Source organism: Myotis brandtii, unplaced genomic scaffold (genome assembly GCF_000412655.1).
Source record: "Myotis brandtii unplaced genomic scaffold, ASM41265v1 scaffold10, whole genome shotgun sequence".
Lineage (NCBI taxonomy): Eukaryota > Metazoa > Chordata > Mammalia > Chiroptera > Vespertilionidae > Myotis > Myotis brandtii.
Genome location: NW_005353325.1, coordinates 1120892 through 1144541, shown reverse-complemented (window position 1 = coordinate 1144541; position 23650 = coordinate 1120892). Strand labels below are relative to the sequence as shown.

General features: G+C 35.2%; 1 long non-coding RNA gene across 1 annotated transcript in view; it reads right to left on the bottom strand.

Moving 5' to 3' along the window:
* Positions 1 to 9467: 9467 nt before the first annotated feature.
* The window catches only part of LOC102249259, a 131228-nt gene continuing 117045 nt past the window's right edge, over positions 9468 to 23650 (bottom strand). Inside the window, exon 3 of the long non-coding RNA XR_312983.2 lies at positions 9468 to 9640. This is a non-coding gene — a long non-coding RNA (uncharacterized LOC102249259). The remainder of the gene's footprint in view (positions 9641 to 23650) is intronic.

Sequence of the window (23650 nt, the reverse complement as noted above, 5' to 3'; positions counted from 1 at the left end):
ATTTTGTAAAAACCATTTAATACATTTATACAATATTGATTATTGTTGAAAACTCTTCATACAAAGGATCACAAAGATAATTCAATAAAAAGTATTTATATTAAATATATGAAAGTAACCAATTATATTACTGCAATGTGGAATCAACAGTTTTTTTAGGGTTTAATGCATGGTTAAAGTTCAATTGTGAGGCATCAGGGAAACCAGATAGAGAATTAGTGGTCAATATCCTTCACAATTTAGTTCTCTGTGGCTTTTGTCCCCCTCCCCCCGACTTATATACAATTTAACTGATTAGTAAGTGTTAAATAGGACAAAACATAAATGTTCTTACAATGTTCATTCATTTGCCATAAGAAAATTTGATAAACCTCATAATGGTAACATGAGTCTGGTTATTTACATATGTATATTTCCACTAGAGCTTTGATGCATGAAATTTGTGCAAAGGGCTCAGCCCTCGTATCTGCGGTGGCTTGCCTCGGCCCAAGGCAACTATGGCGGCTGCTTCCGCCCTCACAGCCCCAGCTTCCTCCGGAAGGACATCTGGTCTAATCAGCATATTACGCTTTTATTATTATAGACTAGAGGCCTGATGCATGTAATTCGTGCAAGAGTAAGCCTTCCTTCTCCCGGCTGCCGGCACCGGCTTCCTTCCAACACCCAGGACCCGAGTTTCCCTTGCAGCCCTGGCTTGTCTGGAAGGTCACCCGGAAGGACGTCTGGTCTAATTAGCATATTACACTTGTATTATTATAGATATGTACTGTTGTTTGCTTTTTAAAATTTTTTTGTTGAATTTATTGTGTAGTTTCTTAAGCACTATTGCTGGTATAATTTTAGTGTACTTCCCTTGAGCCAGACAAAGCAGGATGTCACTCAAAATCCATTAACAACTGACTTAAAATATACATGAAATCTGTGGTGCTGCCTGATCAGAATAAAGAAGAAAAAACAGAGAAGTCCATCTATGCAGTTGAGATGGTAAAATTAAACATTCAGAAGTATTTCATGAATTATTCAAGGCCATGTCATTAGTGTCTTAGAAATAGATAAGAAGACAATGAAATATCTGACAAACAGCCAAAGAAATGTAAAATGAAATGAGAATGAAGGCTAGATGGATAGGTGGAAATTTAAGGCATATGGACTAATTAGACTCTTGTGTAACTTGAATACAGGGATGAGACCTGTAAGACCAACACATTTGTAAATATAGTATCTGTTTAGTGAGCATACAGGCTCCAGAATGTTCTAGTTTTGTCTAAAGGGGCGACAAACAGCCAAAGAAATGTAAAATGAAATGAGAATGAAGGCTAGATGGATAGGTGGAAATTTAAGGCATATGGACTAATTAGACTCTTGTGTAACTTGAATACAGGGATGAGACCTGTAAGACCAACACATTTGTAAATATAGTATCTGTTTAGTGAGCATACAGGCTCCAGAATGTTCTAGTTTTGTCTAAAGGGGCGGGGGGGGGGAGGAGAAAGAGAAAGAAAGAAGGAAAGGGGCAGAAAGAAAAGGGGAGAAAAGCAAAGAAAACCCACTTTCCAGGTCCCTGGAAACTTCTTAAGCAATATGAAATCTTGATTTTCAGACATGGAAATCCCAATTTGCTTGAGAAAGTGTTAGAGTTTCTTTATTGGGTAAATATCTTTTATCAAAGGTTAACATGATGAAATTAAACAAATAGCATCAATACTTTTATATTATTTTAAGGAAAAAATCCTTATTGTTGATAAATTAAAGTGCTGATCCTATTTATTTATTATTACATTACATTATATAAACTGTAATTTAAAACATTTAAAGAAGAAATACATTTTAGATTGAGACTTTAATTTGAAAATGTGAATATTTTTATACAGTTTGAAAACAATATGGTAATGATCTTATCTTAATAGTTTAGTATTTACTATATTTAGAAGTATTATGAGATGTAAACGAATTACTTAAGAATTTGTGGGATTTGTGTTTGCTAGAAGAGTTTTTGCTACTCTTTCCATTTTATGCACATGAGTTTCAGGTATCCAAGATCCCAGTCAGCCATCCTCAGGTCTGAGGAGATAATAAACTTTGCAATCCTACCCAGCATACAAATATGCTTTTAATGATATATTTGAATTACATATTTGGGGAAGCTAAATAGAACCATAAGTTGGGAAAATATTAATCAAAAGCCACCTTTAAAGTGGTTGTTAAATATTTACTGGATTTACAATTAGATAATAAGATTACGAATTTATTTTAAAAGTTTAATGAGTAACTTAGGTGGAGAAGTAGGGACCAAAAATACTTTCCTGCCTGAAACATTGGAAACAACAGGCAAAACAATATGAACCAACAGTTCTCAAGAAACTGAGCATTATGCAGTGAAGGACAGTGACCACTGAAAGGCGGAAAACCAATGAGGTGTGGCCTTTGATTGCTCAAGGCTCCTCCCTCATTGCTAAGGTCTGAATGGATGCACACCATTTTTGTAAACCATGGAGGGAGCCTTCTCTCAATATTATGATTTTAATTCAGTGTGGTAGTTGGCAGGAGACGGATTCTGCAATTGCTTACAGTACCTCTGTTGAATAAATGTTATTGACTATGTAGTAGGGATCTGGCCATCAGGTTAATTCAATAATGGGTGTTTCCTCTTTATGAAATAGGAATAAAGTTTGTTATAAGAGTTCATCTATGTAATGAGTACAAAAGATTTCGCTGTTGCTTAGAACTTAGTGAGTGTCCGGTAAGTATTGACTATTAGAAATAATATGGAGGCAACATGCATATTTGAAAGTCAGTAAATTATGAAGCAGATGAGCAAGATACTAAAGCCTAGGTATAGAAATTTGGAAAAAATTCTCTAACCCACTTGGGGGATCCTTTACTTAATCTATAAAATGGATTTAATAAAATCTCTGAGAATTAAATCATTTGGATATGTTCAGGTCCTTTCCTGGCTTCGGTTTTATTTTACAAAAGAAAACTCAAAATAACAAAATGAAAAATTCTTAGGGATTAGATGGAGACATATTTGGAAAAGCTACAGAAAGAAGACATTCACAAGGTGTATCTTTGAGGAGTTGATTCTGTGGATCCTGTTGTGTTGTGATTTGTCACTTGTCCCCCATATAATTCTTCTTGAATTATTTATAAGATATAGTCACAATAGAGGCAGGCAGAGAGCATGAGCCTCACTTTCCTTGTGCATTTTTTTCCTTTAAAAAATGAGTTGAAGAGAATTGCTAAACAGTTTGAGTACTGAGGTTGCTGATCCATTCCTGATTCCAATTAACCTTAATTTGTTTAGAGGCTCAGCAACACCAAATGAATCTAACTGGCCAATTAGCAGACCAGCAACATGAGTTCAGCTCACCAAAGACTGATTATCAGTTGGACATGAAGAGGGCAAAAGTCTGTTAATTCTGTGATAAGTGTCAGGGCACGGCTCTGTCTTGTAGAGCTTCTTAACTTGGGAGATAGAGAACGTACACATTCTGAGATATTGAATGTAGGGATTGCTGAGGAGTGACCTGCATTTCATTTGGGGATTTTATGAGCAAGTACAACTGCAGCTACTTACAATTAAACATTAATAAGACTATTGCATGTACCCATGAGGTTTAGACCATGATTAATTATTTGCTTCAAATAGTTCTTAGTAAGGACTCAGTGTTCAACAAATGCTAATGAAGATTATTACGTTATTTGTAAACTTTGCAAAGTATTTCCTTAGTGCCTAGCCATTGCTTTTGATAAAAGTCTATTCTACCTATAAAGGTAAAAATATAATATATGCCATTATCTTGAACCAGGATTTTTGAAACACACATCTACTAACTAACTTAAGGGAGTTGAAGGGAGTATCATTTCCTTCCTGGACAACCATCATCAAATCTCTTGTCTGAAGATGAAATCTTGTAGTCACTACAAGCTGAAATGAAAATCTATTTTATTGCATTGTTGGTCACTAAATTTGAATTTGCCATGTCCAAAATTATTAATACAAGCATAAAAAGTATATTTGCCACACACTGTTGATTCAGTGAAAATTACTAAGAAAGTGGACTTTGGTTATTCTTTTAAGACAGGAGGGGAACTGATGAGGTGTCAACATGAGAATGGGAAGCAGCAACTAATTTCAGCTCTGATGGTAACCATGATATGCAACCTCAGGCAACTCATTTAATTTCAGGAAACCTCTAGTTTTGTCCTGGTAGTATTAATGTGTGCCTACTTCCCAAATGTGTTGTTGGGATTAATTATTTAATGTTTATCAAGTGCTTTGGAGATGCAGACTAAAGACTAGATGCCAAGTTTATTACTGGGAATAGGATATATCAGGAAACTGCATTCCTTTTCACCAGGGAGTATTGGTGTGCAGTGAGGGCGCCTTGAAGAGAGAGCTGCTCAAAAGGTGAAAAAAATGAAGATGAAACAGCCACTTCTCAATGAATCAGAATTTTTTTCCTGCCCTTTTCTTTTGAAGAAATGTGTTTGACAAGCAATCATAATAAGGATGTATTTAAAAATTAAATCTAGAAAATATCTCCAGGGCCAAGCAGTGTCAGCTACATTAATTGCACAGTAAGAGTTTGTATTCTAAATAATTACTTTTCTCTGATAGCGGACAACAAGAAATTCCCACCCCAAAGAAAGACTTACGTTGAATCTACTTTTAAAATAAGAAACTGGACACATTTAAATGGTTGGTTTGAATGCAGTTTTAAATTAAGAAACACAAGCAATTAAAATTTAGGATTTCTAAAAGGAGTAGAAACCAAAGGATTTTTCTAGCTAATTAATAGATTTGAGTATAAACAAAAGCACTCTATCCTATCAGAAGGATTCTACAGGAGGCTTTCCAGAAAGAAAAAGTAAAGTTTAGTAATTGTTCATTTGGTTAACATGGGACTAAAGCAGTATTCTGTGTTAGATATCATGAGTCACTGGCCACAGATTGAATAACCTAAGACTTTCAAAAGTTTTCACTTTTTACACAGATGAGTTTTGGGCTAGTATTTAAAATTCATAGAAATGTGGAAAGATGTTACAATTTTACATTATGCAAATGAAGAAACCAAGGCCCTCATATTGAAAGACTAGGCCAAGTTTCCATTGCTAGTTGATAGCTAAACAAATATCCTGACATGTATATATTTTTCCTCTACATCAAATCCAATACATTACATTCTAAATGCTAAAAATAGCAAAAATATGACAACAAATTTACTTATATATCTGTCCAGGTGATGATCTCAGTACAAGGGTAGGTAACACAATGAGGTTTTGCCAAACCATTATTCATTGAAAGTTTGGTACATTTTGTTCCGTGGAAGCTTCCTATACCTAAATCTCAAGAACTAGATGTGAAGATACCTTGTGATGTTTATAGAGTTAAGTGGTGTATTTAAAGATATTTGGCTCCCAAGTAAGGGCTGAGTTAACCTCAGATATTATTGCAAATATGGTTTGTCATTTGACTACCCTTTCTTTCTTATCACATCTCTCTATCGATCCAACTTTTAGTCCTTGCCTTCTACCAGCCATCAACTAGCTATTGCGTACATCCCTCTGTGTTTTCTTCTTCTCTTTCCCTGACACCATTGTAGAATGTGAAGGTTGAACCAATTTTAGATAAAGTTCTTTTTTACTCCTCCTCTTCCTCTCTGTTTCTTTTTCTCTGATAGTGGTATGAAGTAAAGGATAGACATAAGAAGAGGCAACAATGATGAAAAAGAAAGTGGATGATGTTTTAGAAAGATGAAAGATTTCCATATTCTTTTTCTTTGAATTAAGAAGGATCTATTACTTTAATAAAAAGTGATGCATTATTAATCTTTATGAAATCATCTCAATCTGCTAAACTCTTTATATATTATTTAACCCCATAATACTCTAGAGTAGGTGCTATTTTCTCCCTGAATTACTTGCTCAAGAATGAAACAAGTTTGAGAGCTATACTAGTAATTTTAAATTATGTCTTTTTGATACTAAATTATTTGATATAGGATTCATTGATATGAAGATCAATTAATTGAAAAGAAATGTTAGAAATTCTGAAACAGAGATATACAGACAGAAATATGAGCAGTGATAACCAATGACTACTTGCTATCAATCACTACACACTCCTTTCCTATGTTCCCTTAAATAAAGTAAATATAAAAATAAAATAAAGTTACACATTTGAAAATCAATAAGATACTTTTTTTTTTACTCTTATGACTTCCAAGCATCCTTTCAGGTACCCTTAAGTATAAATACAAACACACCAAATTCAAATTAATATACAATTCTAAGTATACTTTGAACCTTGACTGTATTGGACCCTCAACATTTAGTCACTCAGTTCCTCTTTGGATCTTCTTTTTTAATCTTCTAGCTCTACATTGCTCTCCTCCATGACTGTCTATTTGTATGCTTGTGTGCCTTTAAATGTTTCCATTCTTATTTTGGGCCTAAAATTTTAATTCATGTCCTCTTTGTCTGAATTTACTCCAAGTTCAGAGTTAGAGTGAAGACATATTGACAACTACATGTCTATGGCTTTTGTATTTCTATTTTTTTTTTTAGCTAGATCATAGTCATTACAAAGTTGGTTCTTATATATGTATATTTTACTCTGTAATATTTATTTTCCACTGTGAGAAAGAATGACTTTTTTGAAAGTTATGTGGTGAAAGTAAAGTTTATAATAGACTTTTCTAGCTTCTGGCCTAGAAAAATTTGAGGGGCACCTGAAAATGTTGCCCTCACTTTGTTTTTCCACATTCTTTTTTTTTTTAAAAATATATTTCACTGACTTTTCTTTACAGAAAGGAAGGGAGAGGAATAGAGAGTTGAAACATTAATGACAAAGAAACATCGATCAGCTGCCTCCTGCACACCCCCCACTGGGGATATGCCTGCAAACAAGACACATGCCCTTGACTGGAATCGAACCTGGGACCCTTGAGTCCGCAGGCCGACGATCTATCCACTGAGCCAAACCAGTTAGGGTTTTCCACATTCTTCTTGCTGTTGCATTAGGTTTAGAAATTTTCTTTCATACAAAATTATGTATTCTTACAAAGGAATATAACAAATGAATATAGTGGAATAATAAAATATTGTTATAATTATTGCCATTATTATCATTATCATCATTATTATATAAACAGCTATGATTTTGAGCACTTTTTCTTTGTTATCATTAAATGTGGTGAATAATAACCCCAAAAGATTATTGTGCTGAGTAAATTATATAATATATTAGAGGCCCGGTGCACAAATTCGTGCACCAGTGGGGTCCCTCATCCTGGCCTGCAGGATTGGGCCAAAACCAGCTCTCCAACATCCCCCAAGGGGTCCCAGATTGCGAGAGGGTGCAGGCCAGGCTGAAGGACCCCACTGGTACACGATCGGGATCGGAAAGAGACACAGGAGGTTGGCCAGCCAGGGAGTTACCACTGGAGGGCTCCAGGGCATGTCTGGCCCATCTTGCTCAGACCCAATAAGCTGGACCCCAGCAGCAAGCTAACCTACTAGTTGGAGCGTCTGCCCTCTGGTGGTCAGTGGACGTCATAGTGACTGGTCGACTGTCTGCCCCCTGGTGGTCAGTGCACGTCATAGTGAGTGGTTGAGTGGCCTTAGCATATCATTAGCGTACTATGCTTTGATAGGTTGAATGGCCAATCAGTCGACCGGACACTTAGCATATTAGACTTTTATTATATAGGATGTTTAAATATTTAGTTAACTTAAAACATAATAGAATTTATTAACTGGAAGTATTCTTGTCAGTACTATGACACAGAGAGGAAATATACTATAGATGGCATAGCTGTGTCTATTATTCTCTAACTATAATTGAAAAGTGATTGGGCCAACAAATGATTGAAATAACTGTTCTATAAAATGTAATAGACATAACTATGCTGTCTATGATATATTTCTTCTCTGTGTCATATAGTATTGACAATAATACTTCCAGTTAATAATCCTAATAATTACAGCAATAGTTTATTATTATTCATACTTTTTAGAATAAATAAAGTTCAAAAAGTTAAAAAAATCACAGCTGTTAATTCATAGAACTGGATTCAGATGCAGGTCTCTTTGAAATGGTATAGATGTTATACAAACATATATTTTAGACTTCAAATTTTCACACTTTCCACCAGACTGCTCTGTACTGTCTGTTTGTACTCCAGACATTACATGATTTATTGACTCTACTGTGAGTCATCTTTTATGTGTATTCATCTCTTCTTTCAAATAAGAACTTCAGATCTCTGAAGACAGAAACCATGCCCTATCCACCATTGTACCTTCAGAGTCCCTAAGTATTAATAGTATTAATAAGTATAATCAACCACTTTGGGGAAATCCAATAGAAGCAGTGAAGATCATCATCTTATAGTAGAAAGAAACCATTATACATTTAGCCAAAATCAAGTTGTGCAGGGAATAATGTGATGATATTAACTGAAGTCACTGTCACTACAAATATCATGCAATGTATTCTGTAATGGTTAACTTCATGTGTCAACTTGCCTGGGCCACAGTGCCCAGATATTTGATCAAACATTATGCTCAGGTTGTCTGTGAGGGTGCATGAGATTACCATTTGAATCAGTAGACTGAGTAAAGCTGATTGCCCTCCCCAATGTAGATGGTCCCTTCTAATCAAGCCTGAATAGAACAAAAAAGGCAGACCCTCCTAAGAGTAGGAAGAAATTACTGACTGAGCTGAGACACGAGTCTTTTCCTGCCTTTGCATTTAGAATGAAAACTTAGCTCTTCTTTGGGTCTTGAGACTCTGGCTTTCAGAATGGAACTTATGCCATTAGCTCTCCTGGTTCTCGGGCTTTCAGACTCACACTGAACCTACACATGGGCTCTCCTGGGTCTTTAGTTTGCCAACTACAGATCTTGGGACTTCGTACCCTCCATAACTACGTGAACCAATTCCTTATAATAAATATCTTTATAGATGGATACATCTTTATCTTTGTATTCTGTATAACAACCTATGGCTTCTGTGTCTCTGGAGAACCCTGACTCATACAGATTCCTTCGACGAACACTAATTAAGCATTAACTGCACAATCACTGCCTCAAACACATCTAGGGAGCACGTGCTGTGTGTAGGGTTTGTGTTAAGATCTGGAGACACAAACACGTAAAAGCCATCTTCTCTGCTCTCAAAGGATATTGTAAAGTAAGTCAAGGCTAGAGAACATGCACCTATAATAGAAGCAACACTCAGTGGCATATGCTGAATGTCAAGTAAGTAAAACCTGCAGTAAATACTCTGAGGATCTTCAGGGGGATTTGCTGGCTTCATGGATCAGGTGGCCATCCATCCTAGTTGAGCACGGACAGTTCGGTTTATGCCTGTTGTCTGAGCCCTATTATTTATAGCTCCATTTCACTCTGAACAGTGTTCTAGTGAGACAATAAACTATAAGGTCACCTTACTCACAGATGGAGATTGAAGGAAAGATTTCTTTCAAAGGTGAATTGTGGGTTATGTCTTAAAAGAAGCAACAGACATGAATCACAGACTTGGTGTTCCGAAATGCGTCTTTTATCATTTTTAAAAAATTTTCAGCTGTGAATGGCTTCAATCCCACTGTCTGCTTTCATTCTAGCGAGTCCCCTGAAAAAAAAAAATAAGACATATTATGCAAAAGGGAACAGAACGTCTCATTGATGCCTCAACTCTCCTACTCTCGGAGGATGCAGCACAAGCTGGGCATCCCTGTGCCTGTGTGGCAGGAGGGCACATGGCGCCTCAAGCTCCTTCATCATTACAGTTGCTAAAGCAATTACTCACTGGGAATTCATATTAACCCGAGTAAATTAGGTAAAAAGTCACGTATGTAATGCCCTTTCACTCAAAATAATTGGCTGCTAATTTAAAATTGGCTCACATTTGAGAAAATAATGTAAAAATGTCTTTAGAGATGTATTTGAATGCTTATCAACACAGATGGACAGGGGGAGCATTTGGGGAATGCTAATATAACATTTAAGTATGTTTTGCATGAGCAACATGTTCAACTTTCCAGAGCCGTCTAAAGATGCAACCTTGGCAACTAATGCCACAGCCTCTGACAGAACTTGTGTTAGTGTTCAATGAGAGCAGCGTTTCATTTTTCAAAAAGGGGAAACAGTCTGATAGATATATGTACTATGGAGGGAGAGAGGTGTATTGTACTTTTGGTGAATACATTTCTATAAATTAAATATTTAGATGATATGATTTTGGAGTGGATGGCCACACTGTCACCGAGATTGGTGGGCATCTATTTTTGAATATGAACACTTTGAGAACAAAAGCCACACCATAGTCATCTTGGTATCTCTCATATATAATAGAGTGCCTCGTATATGTTAGATAGTTAAAAACTATTTGTTAAATTAACTTGACTGAATTATGTATTTTTTAATGACTAAACTATGCACAAAGATAGACATAAGTGATAATTGATATTTAAAATAGATCCCTGCCCTGGCCAGTTTGGCTCACTGGATAGAGGGTTGGATTGTGGACCCAAGGGTCCCAGGTTCGATTCTGGTCAAGGGCACATACCTTAGTTGCATGCTCCTCCTTGGCCCGGGCCCTGGTCAGGAGGCAACTAATTGATGTGTTTCTCTCACATAGATATTTCTCTCTGTCTTTCTCTCTCTCTAAAAATCAATGGGAAAATGTCATCAGGTCAGGATTTTAAAAATAAAAAAATAAAATACATTCCTAGTAAGTTTCTGTGCATATATTTGACTTTTGAACATTATACTGTTGAGTCATGCTTATCACATGCTTATGATTACCAAGTGCATACCCAGAAGCTGGGTAAGAAACCTTTAACAGAATCATTAAAGAATAATTAATGGAGGGTAAGTCATGAGGAAATTTCTTAGTATTTTAAACATTTTTTTCTTACAAGCCCTCAGACAATTGTAATCTTAAATTTTATATGGTCCTATTGATAATATCAAAATTTCTAAATGCTTACAAATACTGCCTGCCCATCAATGCTCAAATAAACCAATCAGTCTAGAGCAGTGGTTCTCAACCTGTGGGTTGCAACCATTGGAAAACACATACAGCATATGAGCTATTTACATTACAATTCATAACAGTAGCAAAATTACAGTTATAAAGTAGCAACGAAAATAATTTTATGGTTGGGAGTCACCACAACATGAGAAACTGTATTAAAGGGTCGCAGAATTAGGAATGTTGAGAACCACTGGTCTAGAGGCTATACACAGTCTTTTAAATCATGACATGTTTTAGTAAAGAGTGGATTGAGATTTAAAAATCCAAGGTTAAAGTTGTAGTACTGCTATTCACATGTTATGTGTTCTTAGTAACATCATGTAACCTCTCTGAAACTTAGTGTGTTTATCTGTAACATGTCCATGAAATAGGGGGATGCTCTAAAGATCTCCATATCTGGTACAAAATATGAGTCCAGATAATTCAGGAATCTAGACATTGAATGATTAAACAACAGATAAGTAGAATGTGTTACATCTTTCAGTAATATAGAGTTAAAGAAAATTAAACAGATGCATATTTTCAAATATTCAAATGGCAATTCATATTTTAAAGTGCTCAGAAAGATTAAAATATAATTTTTATAGTAATAATTTTCTAGTTATTAGCCTTTGTTAATTAGAAATTCAGAAATGTAGAATGATTTCAGCAAAGAATGAATAAGACTTAAATGAAGTTAGAAGCTAAAATACTGGAGTAATTTACTTTTCTATATTATGAAGATAAACTAAATGATAACCATGGATTAAAGTGAAAATTTTTTTCCCCAGGATGAACCAGAAAGCTGAGTTATCTTTAACAGAATATCAAGAAGAAATACAGCAGAGAACTGCCAAGTATTCATGCCACTTTGTGCTGTGATGGCCCATTATACAACAGTAACTTTTGGCTTTTTGAGGGGGATAACAAGCCTCTTTTGAATATATGATCCAAATTACTGAGCAGTACATTAATTTGCGTTTGCTAGATTATACTCTGTACCAAACAACTCCCAGATTTAGGGACTTAACAGCATACAAACATTTACTTTTTTGCTCGAGTGTCATAAAGTCTGTAGGGTTACTATAATCTTGTTCTGGCTGGTGACCAGTGGTAGGTCTGCACCAACATGCCTTCCATTTCAAGACCCAGACAGAAGAGTCTGCTCCTACCTGGGTACTATTATGCTATTTTTATCATGCTATTCCCAGAGCACAGGAAAGTAACACAAGAGAGCCTGACCCAGACTCCAGAATAATTTTAAAGCTCTTCTTAACATGATCAACAGCACATCTATTCACATGTCACATTGTCAAAAGTACATCACATAGTCAAGCGCCAAATAATGAGGCAGGGATATGCACTCTTTCTACATTATTCTTTGGAGAATCTTATGGCATTGGGTGGGGTGGGTATTATCATAGTATTATGAGTGGGGTGGTAGTAGATATTGGGAATGATAATTCAGTCTACCACCATTTCCACAAGAAAATATAACTGCAAGCATGTAGTCAATATTTCCAGGGGTTCTAAGCTGTAAGTTATATCTCCTGGGCAAATAGCCAAATGACAAAATAGTACTTTTCTTTTTGAAAAGTTCAACATGTTTGGCAAATAGTCTTGAAAAAAATTACAGCAGGTAAGACTTTCCAAATGACATGTTCACCTCATAACTTACCAATTTACTGAATTGTTGCATTTATAAACATTAAAATAAAAGATTGGTTCTTTGAATGAGACATCCAGATGTACAGTAGGGCACTGATGTACTCAAAATATTCGCAAGTAACAATGATATCTTAATTGAACCTTAGAAAGTAAGTTGTGAATATTTTGTTTATATTGTTGTTCTAGAAAACATAAGAGGGTGCTGCAATAATTAGCAAGTTAGTATGATCTAGCAGAACTTGAATTAACCCCAGGTCTTAATAATTTCAGAGCTTGAAAAACTTTTAGTACCTAGTATATTCTCTCTGAACAGAGTAATGAATGATTCTATGCAGAACTAGAGAAGAGGTGGACAAGAACAAAAATAAAACAAACAAACAAAATATTTTAATAATTTGAAAACTCAATAGCAGTGATTCCTGTTAATAATGCAGGGTCATAGCTAGAGTTAAAGGCTTAAAATTTGCCAAAGACAGAGAGTGGCAGGAAGGCACTGAGCAAGACCTCCAACATGGTTTAATTACTCTAGCAGTGACTAAACTAGGCTTACCATACAGTTTTTGAAATTATAGTATGTATAAAAAAGATACAGGTTTGAAATATAAATAAAGATTACTATTAATTTTCAGAAAACTCCTTTCTCTTATGAAGTCAGCAACCCTTGAAGTTGAACATTTATCTAAAGATGCTGGATTTCTGAAAAAGTGAAGAAGAGGACAGAAAATCTTAAAGCATCAGGAGTCACAGGAAATATGGTCAACAATACTTGTTGAACATTTGCTTTCCATAAAGCACAATGTGGTACACTATCCGATACAGAAAAGGAGGTCAACATTTGTTCTTGAGATATTTACCATATACTTGGGTAAGAAATAACTTTAAGATAGTTGAATAACAATACAAGGAATTCAGAAATAAGTAATATGAATTAAGAGAAGAGAGAAAAATATTGATATTTTGAGAAACCTTTAACATGAGATGACTTAGTAAATAAACTACATAGATGTAAAAGGCTTAATTGTGTCCTCCTAATAGTCATATGTTCACATCCTAATTCCTAGTACGTTAGAATGCAGCTGTATTTGGAGATAGGGCCTTCAAAGAGCTAACGTAGATAAAATGAAGTCACTTAAGATCCCAATATGACTGGGATCTTAAGAAGAGGAGATTAGGACACAGACATACATGGAAAACCAGGTAAAGACATCAGAAGAAGACTTCTATCTACAAGCCAAGGAGAGAGGCCTCAGAAGAAACTAATTATATTGATTCTTTGCTTTTAGACGTCTAGCCTCCAGAATTGTGTGGCAACTAATTTCTGTTGTTTAATCCACCTGGTCTTGGTGTTTTGTTATGGCCACCCAAGCACATGAATGCAGCAGGAAACTGGAAACCTGGGCCAAAGAGACCTGGCATGAGTGGTCTGCTGACTATTATGAGATATTGACCTAAAAAGAAGACTTTCTGGAGGAGATGAAATGGAAGAGAAAGGGTAGGTATATTATGTTTACATCAATTTAGGAGAGCATCTAATGTGAAACCAACAAAGCTAAATTGCATTAAAATTTAAAATATAGAGGAATTGAATAATATGAATTGGTTCAATTCATATGTATTGAATTGAATGCTTTGTTCATTTATTTTAAAAATTTTGTGCTAATAAACACATTTAAAACATTTATTTATTTTGGAATCCAGCTTTAACTAAATTTTCTACATTTTAAAATATTTATCAATAATTGGTGGTGTTTTTAAAAAAAATGCAAATCCTTGCAGTTGTGTAAATTAGGTCATGAAGTAGGTGTGACTGAAGGAAGGTTCTGGTGAGCATGCTGCAGAAATGAAATGAGCTTTGCTTAGAATCATTGGCACATTAGAATAGGATTGTTATTTTGAACTTGTCTTTCCAAATTAGATATTCTAAGTACTGATAAAAATTATTAAAAATAACTAACATATTGAGAGACAAAATGGATAAATGGTTAATATTCTTAAGTTATCTTGCAATTATAGGTTAAAATTTTGGCATTTATTTTGACATTGCTTTTCTACATTGCAGAGATAACTGAAAGAATTTAAGGGTATTTCCTGATATTAATATTTTAAGGTACCAGATTATTTAAAACTTTACCATTGAATAAAAACAATTGTACTTTTTATTGAAATATAATGTTCCACTTTCTTTGACTATTTATTTATATTGAAATGGTTTCATTTATAACAAAATCAGATAATTATGCATTAAAATGGCATTAAGATATCTAACTTTTCTCTTAGTACAAAAATCTTTTTAGCTGTGTAACTGACAGTTAATTATCCAACTTCCAATAGAAAATCTGCAAGAATAGGTTTTTCACCCTAACACAATACAGTTTTTTGAAAGTTTTCTGATGTGGGACAGTATTAAAGGGTAAAGATAGTCAAATATGTGGTGACAGGAGATGATTTGACTTTGGGTGGTAGGCACACAAATGCAATATATAGATCATGTGTCATAGAAATCTATACTTGGAGTCTATATAATCTTATTACCAACGTTGCATGACATTCATGCACTGGGAGGCAGGGGAGTCCCTTAGCCCAGCCTGTGCCCTCTCCATTATCTGATGTCCTAAGCTGGCAGTCGGACATCCCCCGAGGGGTCCTTAGTGCTGCTGTGGAGATGGGAGAGGCTCCCTCCACCACTGCTGCGCTCACCAGCCATGAGCCTGGCTTCTGGCTGAGTGACACTCCCCCTGTGGGAGCACACTGACCACCAAGGGGCAGCTCCTGCATTGAGGGTCTGCTCCCTGGTGGTCAGTGTGCGTCATAGAGACCGATTATTCTGCTGTTCGGTCAATTTAAGTATTAGCCTTTTATTATATAGGATGTCACTCCAACAACAAAAAAAATAAAGTTTTTAAAATCCTGAAATGTGTATTATCATAATATGGTAAGATGCTCAGGAGATATACCATGATTTACTTGTTCTTACAAGTCTATTCTTGGCCCCAAAAACTGGGAGCTCAATAATAATGTGTGAGATTTAATTGAATTGAATAGCCTGAGATTGCCTGTCCACAGTTCACTCAAGGTATTTTTTTACTCAGTAGCAGAGTTGAGCATTTTTTTTTCCATTTTCTGCAAGAGCTCCAAGGATGTGTGCAAGGCCTGGGGTTTCTGCTCTATTCTTAAATGTCCTTAGGACTCTATTCTATTCTTAAGTGATGACAAGTTAGAACATTCACTATGATGAAGTTTCAATGTCAATCTTAAAGAAGCTCAGTGTAAGTCTAGAGATAGTTTTTGGTCTTGCTCACTTTAGACAGTGTATTTGGGTGCCTCTGTGTCGCCAGCCCCTGATGGTTTTGTGTTCATTCCCTCTCTTGGAGCTAAGAGTAGACAGGGAGCTATGTGGTTAGTGGCAGGAGGCTTGCAAATAGATATCAGAATGTAGTTTGGGAAAACTGTTAACAAAAATATTCCCACCGAATGTTATTTATCAGCATAACTATAATGCCTTCTCCTTGAAAAGGTAAATACTTTTACAAATCGTTTTTAATCCCGAGAGACTCATGGCTCAAATCTTTGTATACTTTCTAAAGATATAAACTAATAGGTTAGTAAGAATATTTTAAATGAGGTCTTAGAAGAAAAATCCCTAAAAGGTTAAAATTATGTATCTGGGCCAAGTGAATAAAGTACTAATCAATCCACATACAGATTGAAACACTCAAAAATTAATATTTAAGAGAAAAATTTAGGTCAAAGAGTAAAAAGTGTGGTTTATGTATAATTTTCATTAAGTATAAAAAAAACCCTATGCTTAAGCATATATTTGGTCCAAAGCTAGAGGTTTATTCAAACAGCTTTGGAAATTATGCTATACAGAAAAACGTGTACTAGATGGCAGTGTAAGTACCCTTTTCATTTATGTCTCATTCAGGTTTTTGGATTCCAGTTCATGAGTTGGGGAGAAAAGGAAGTATTATTCATTATTTTACCAAATAAATGCTTTTTATTATACACAATAGCACAGTGTTTAAATAATTAAAAAAACAAGTTGTGATTCAAGTTTAAAATGTCAAAATGCATCTACCTTTTACCGACATATAATCTAGAATTGTAACTGTATCTAATGCAAAAATAGCCTTTGAGACACCTTGACACAAGTTCAAGTTGTGCTAGATCCTTAGTGTTTTTTATGTAATTCCTCATTGCTTGTCCTCAGTATCTAATTTTAGATAAAGCAATGATAAACTAAAATTAGAAGCAAAACACATATTTTAGAATTTTTCAGAAGCTTTCAGGACTCTGAGGATGCAGGTGTTTTAATTAACTACGGGGATTTATACTGCCTTACAGCTAGAAAACTTTATGTTTATTTTAAAAGTCTTATGTTTATTTTCATTCTATTTTTCCAGATTGGTGCAGACTTTTTTATTCTCACTTTTTAAATGTATTTACCTTCTTTTCCTGAATGTTACATAGACCAAAATATACTTAACTAAAAACTCAAAGTTGTACCTTTGGCATTTTATTTTGCTTTTGCTATATTTGACCATGGCCTTGTCTTCTTGTTATTTTTACAGAAGGTGCTTGTGAGTGTTGTTACCGTTTTCTCCTGTGTAATTCAAACTGGCTGTTTCAATCCAATTTGCCTATTTGTCTTGAAGATGTCTGGAAGCCACAGACAGCCCCTCTGATCCCATTTGCATAAAAGCCCCAGGCTGCTGGACAGTTGGCAATCCGGAAACTAAGTGGCCCAGGCTATTGAAGAAGGCGAGCTGTTCAGGGCAAATGATAGACCTTTAAGCCTGAAGCTGAGAAGATTATAAAAATAACAGCTAACACCTCCTTTGAACTTACTAAATGCCAAGTACTGCAATAAATTCATTACATGGATTATTTTATTTAACATCTAATTCTTTTAGATAGGTAGCGCTATTAATACCACTTTATAAATCAATAAATTGAGGCTCAAAGCTTGGTAAAGCAGCTGCCTAATGTTATAGACATAAGAAGTTCTGGCGCCAAAGCTCAAATCCAGGCAGTCCAATTGCAGGTTCTAAACTGCTTTTAAAAGTTTAACCACAGAATTAAACCATTATAGTTCAAATTAGAGGAATAATAAATAAAAAAAAACCCATGAAGTTCTAGGCAAAGGAGATACTGGGTATCTGTTAAATTAGCCTCATTGTTGTTCCTGATCGTCCATTTTCCAATAGTGCCCAAAGATCAATGTGCATTGAGGGTACAGTGTCTAATCCCAGGGACCTGGACTGGTAAGAATTAGGCAAGACTGACCACCCCGTTGATGATTTTCAGCAGGAAACAGAAGTGCTTATAAACCACAGAGGAAGCAGTTCCTGCCCATGTATACAGAGACCATAAATACTGATACTAGCTGTACAACAAATGACTAATTACAACACCTACATATTATCTGTAGTGCAGGCTTTCATCTATTCTGCAGTCAATTTAGGGAAGGAAATCGTTCCCCAGGCCTTGTTCCACATCCCAGTTCAGGCTTCCCACTTCACAGAGGCAACTATTTGCAACCCTTACTCTTTTCATATTCCCTCTATAGCTCTATCTACTACATTTTGATTTTCTCCTTTTTGGCATGATCAGTTTATTCCCCAATATGGGAAAGGAGGATTAAATCTTTCTCACACATAATCCCCTCATAATTCCCCACCCTTTCTATCTCCTCTACTTGCCATTGTCCTTATAGCATAGTTTTGGTAAGATCTATATTTAATAGATAAATATTTAACATATTTAATATTTATATTACTATAACTATCATGATTACATACTGCCTTTCCAACTGAGCTGTGCACTATGCCAATATTACTCTTCATTCTTGTACACTTTTTCTTCCTTAAAGTTAATAATTGCCCTTTACAAATGTTGGCTTCATTTTCTAAACACATCACTTATCTGTCCCCAATTTGTTTCCTAATTGTAATCACTCATTTCATTCAGTCACATTAGTTATTCTGTCAATTTCATATTTTTGAAAAAAATCTTTTCCAGAAATTTCTTGTTCCACTTTAGAGTGGTTCAACCTTAGGTCTGACGGTTTTTATATTGGCATCTCCCCACACCATTACACTAATAACTCCATTCATCTATCTCTTAATTTGGAACTCCCGTTTATCAATCCCATATTTCTGTTTTCATTCCTCCTTTTGCTGGATCAGATGTCCAGGAGCTCCCCCAGCTCACTGAGAGGAACATTGTGGAGAGCTAACACATGTGAATGTATCGTTTGTTTGTTTATTTTAGGCCCACACTTGAGGTTTGGCTTTTTGTAAGATTCTAAGTGGGAAAGCATTTTCCTCTAAGAGTTTTAAAGACTTTTCTTCATTTTTTCTAGCTTTCACTTTTGCTGAGAAGTTTTATATGAGCATATGAAGTCTCCCTCTCTCAGAAATTTCAGAGCATCTCCTTATTATGTTTCTTAAAATTTCACAATGACCTACGTTGTTGAGACAGGCCACTGCACTGCAGAAATCCAGGGCACTTTTACAGAAGGCACGTATAAAAGGAGGATCAATTACATGGTCATTTATAATGTCCCTAAAGCTGTGCATTTTACAACCTGTGCAGCCATATGAGACAATCCCATTGGGGGATTTTCTCCATTGCACTGGATACCAGGTAAATATTTCCATGTGGAATTGTATAACTCTGAGTTCTGGAACGTTTTCTTGAATTCTTTTGCCTTTATTTTCCATTTCCTCCCTTTCCATGTTCTGATGCTTCTTTTTGAAGCACCTAGGTTAGTCCTCTAGGTTATTTTATTTCTTTACTATTTTTATCTCAGTGTTTTACTTTCTGGAAGATTTTCTGAACTTTATCTTTCATTTATCCTACTGATTTTTTCATTTCTAATATTGTGCATTCATTTTTGAATGACTCATTTCTTTGTTCACTGAATGTTCCTTTTTCCAATATATTTTTATTTCTCTAAAAAATATCTAAGTTTGTGTGTATGTGTATTTGAGTGTGCTTTTCTTCTCTCTGTTACTTGTTTCTGTTTGTTTTTGACAATGAAGATGTATCTCCAATGTCTGTTCACTTTTTACTATAGGATTGTATTTGAAAGAGGGGGACTGGAAGTTTTATGGTGTCGAGTCTTATATTTAAGTTTTTAATCCATTTTTAATTATTCTTGCATATGGTGTAAGAAGGTGGTCTAGTTTCATTTGATTTCCATATATTTATCCAGTTTTCCCAACACCATTTATTGAATGTCGTTATCTCACTGTATATTCTTGTAGGCATGGGTTTCTTTCTAGTCTCTCTATTCTGTTCCATTGATCTGTGTGTCTGTTTTTATGCCAATACTATGCTGTTTTGATTACTTATAACTGTGGTATAATTTGATTTTGGGTAGAATGATGCCTCCAACTCTGCTCTTCTTTCTTAAGATTATTGTGCTATTTGAAGTCTTTTTTGGATCCATATAAATTTTAGAATGATTTCTTCTAGTTCTGTGAAAAATGCCATTGGTATTTTCATAGGGATTGCTGTAAATCTATAGATTTATTTGGGTAGTATGGACATTTTAATGATGTCAGTTATTCCTTTTTTATGAGAACAGTATATGCTTCCATTTATTTGTATCTTCTTCAACTACTTTCTTCACTATCACAACTTTCTGAATTATAATAGGCAGTAAACTGTCTGACATTGCTGTTAATAATATTTTATATATGTCCTCAGGCAAGGGAAACAAAAGAGAAAATAAACAAATGGGACTACATCAAAGTAAAAAGTTTTTGTGCAGCAAAGGAAACCATCAACAAGACAAAAAGATAAACTACTGTTTGGGAGAAAATATTTGCCAATGATACATCTGATAAGGGGTTAATATCTAAAACTTGTAAAGAATGCATACAATTTAACACAAAGAACATAATCTAATTTTAAAAAAGGGTAGAGGATCTGAATAGACATTTATTCAAAGAGGGCATAGTGATGGCCAATAGACATTAGAAGATGCTCAATGTCACTTGATGTCACTAATCATCAGAGAAATGCAAATTAAATCCACAAGAAGATATAAGCCCACACCTGTCAGAATGCCTGTCATCAATAAGTCAACAAACAACAAGTGTTGGTGAGGATGTAGAGAAAAGGGAACCCTCCTTCACTGTTGGTGGGAATACAGATTGGTGTAGCCACGATGAAAAACAGTATGAAGGTTCCTCAACAAATTAAAAATAGAACTAACTTATGACCCAGAAATTCTACTTCTGGGAATATATCTAAATAAATCCAAAACACTAATTTGAAAAGATATATGCACCCTTATATTCAAGGCAGCATTATTTACTGACAAGATGTGGCAGCAACCAAAGTGCCCATCAACAGATGATTGGATAAAGAAGATATGGAATATATATACGATGGAATATTTGTCAGCTATACAAAGAATGAAATCTTACCACTTGCTACAACCCAGGTGGACCTAGAGAGTATTATGCTAAGTGAAATGCCAGTCAGAAAAAGGCAAATACTATATGATTTACTTTGATGTGGAATCTAAAGAGCAACAACAACAAAAGAATAGAAACAGACTTAAAGATCCAGAAAACAAATTGATGGTTGATGGAAGGAAGGGGGATTGGGGCCTGGGTGAAAAGGTGAAGGTATTAAGAAGTACAAATTGGTAGTTTCAAAATAGTCATGGAGAAGTAAAGTACATCATAGGGAATCTATACTAATAAAAGGGTAATATGCTAATTAGACTGGATGTCTTCTGGATGTCCTTCCTGACAAAGCCTCAGTGGCTGCCTGAGCCTTGGCTGCGAGGGCCAGGCCAAAGCTCAAGCAACTGCGGGGGCTGTCAGTGGCAGCAGCAGTGGCATGATAGGGGTGTCACCTTCCCCTGATTGCCCAGTTGCCTCCCACAGAGGGAGGCCAGAGGCAGCAGCAGCGAGGAGGTGATGGGGTAGCGGGCCTAAGCCATCTGTAGGACATCCCCTGAGGGCTCCGAGACTGTGAGAGGGGGAAGGCCGGGCTGAGGGACACCCCCCCAGTGCACAAGTTTTTGTGCACTGCGCCTCTAGTATAATCAATAACATTATAAAACTATATACAGTGTTAGGTAGGTATTAGAGTTATTGGGGAAATCACTTTGTAAATGATATAAAAATTGACCTACTATGCTGTATACTTGAGACTAATAAAAAATAATATTGAATGCCAACTGAAATAGAAAAATAAGAAAATTTAAAAATAAAAGAGGTGAATAAAAACTGATTGGGTAATCTATGCATATGGAAAAGACTATGAGCTTTCCTGCAGGGTAATCTAGCACTCTTATTTATTTATTTATTTATTTATTTATTTATTTATTTATCTTTTAATCTTTATTGTTGAAAGTGTTACATAGGTCCTCCTTCCCCCCCACCATTAACCTCTTCCAGCCCACTCTCATCCTCCCCGCCAGCCCTCACCACACCATTGTCTGTGTCCATGGGTTATGCATATATGCATACAAGTTCATTGGTAGATCTCTTCCCACCCACCTTCCGCTGCCTTCCCTCTGAGGTTCAACAGTCTGTTCATGCTTCTATGACTCTGGGTGTATTTTTGATCATCAGTTTATTTGGTTCATTAGATTCCTTAAAAAATTTTTTTAGAACTCTTCTCTTGGGCTGGCCAGACTCCCAGAAACACCCTTTCAAGTTGCTTACAGAACATAAATTATGGCTTTCAGTTCTGAGATCCTGGTGAGACAATATATTTAGTGTCTACATTTCTCAGTAATTAGTATAGTACTCTGGTCTTTAGCACAGATCAGAAATATTCTAATTTGCCCTCTTCTGTTAAACCACCAATCATCATCTGCCCTATTACTGTGTGTGTGTGTGTGTGTGTGTGTGTGTGTAAGATAAGCAGATCCTTAGCTATGCAGAGGAAGAGAGAAGATCTGAGGGTCTAAATAGACTTTCAGCTTATCTTTCTTATTTTATTCTACCTTCTTTATCCCAACTTTCATAAAGACCTGATACTGCCAATTTCTGGGGTTTTTTTTTTTTGTGTGTGTGTGTGTGGCTTTTTGTTGTTGTTGTTTTTTATCTGCATTGGCTCATCTGAGAGATTCAGCTTTCATTTTTGCATCATGATTCAGCTTTTTTGGATAGAATTTGGATCAATTTAATCAATTACTATGTTTCCATCTGGTTTCAGCTTCTAGCAGGTTTCTCTCTTTAGTCTTAAGTTTATTCCTCTTATAAAACTAGTTTTTTAAATGAGATTTTATGAAGGAATGAAAGTTACTGCTGTGCCAAACTTATCTTTTTCCAGGTGTCAAATAGTTCTGTTTTTTAATTTATTGGTTTTGAGTAACAGTTAAAGATAAATCATGGAGATATGCCTTATTTTTCCTTTTATTAATTGGTAATATATTTTATATTGCTTGTTAAAACAACATTAAATTATAATAAGCATTTACACAAGTGTTATTATGATATATTTATCATATGTAGCATTTCCCTTTTTTAGAAGTTTTCACATATCTCTCAAAATTTTCCATGTCTTCTTACATGTTGGATACTTTTTCCATGGGAAGTTTTGGACTTTTATAATATTTAAGTTAAAGTTAATTTGGGCCATCTCTGTGTCTGCTTTCACTTACTGTTTCCTCTCTTGATCATGGGGAAAAAATTTTTAATCTTTTGTTGTTGGTGGTGCTTGTTGCATAATTTTGTTAGAGCAACAACAGACATAAATATCTTTTTCTTATAAAGTACTTTGGTACTTTATAAGAAAATACATTTTGGGAATGTATTTCAATTAGGGTTCTTTGTGTTGTCAGCTCTTTAATGAATTGTTTAAATGATGAATTTATAACTATTATCTCTTAAAACATTTTATATTCAAATGGAGGCACAAATCTTGTAAATTATTCTGAAAAAGTGGATTCATAATGCAACATGTATTATGTCCAAATAT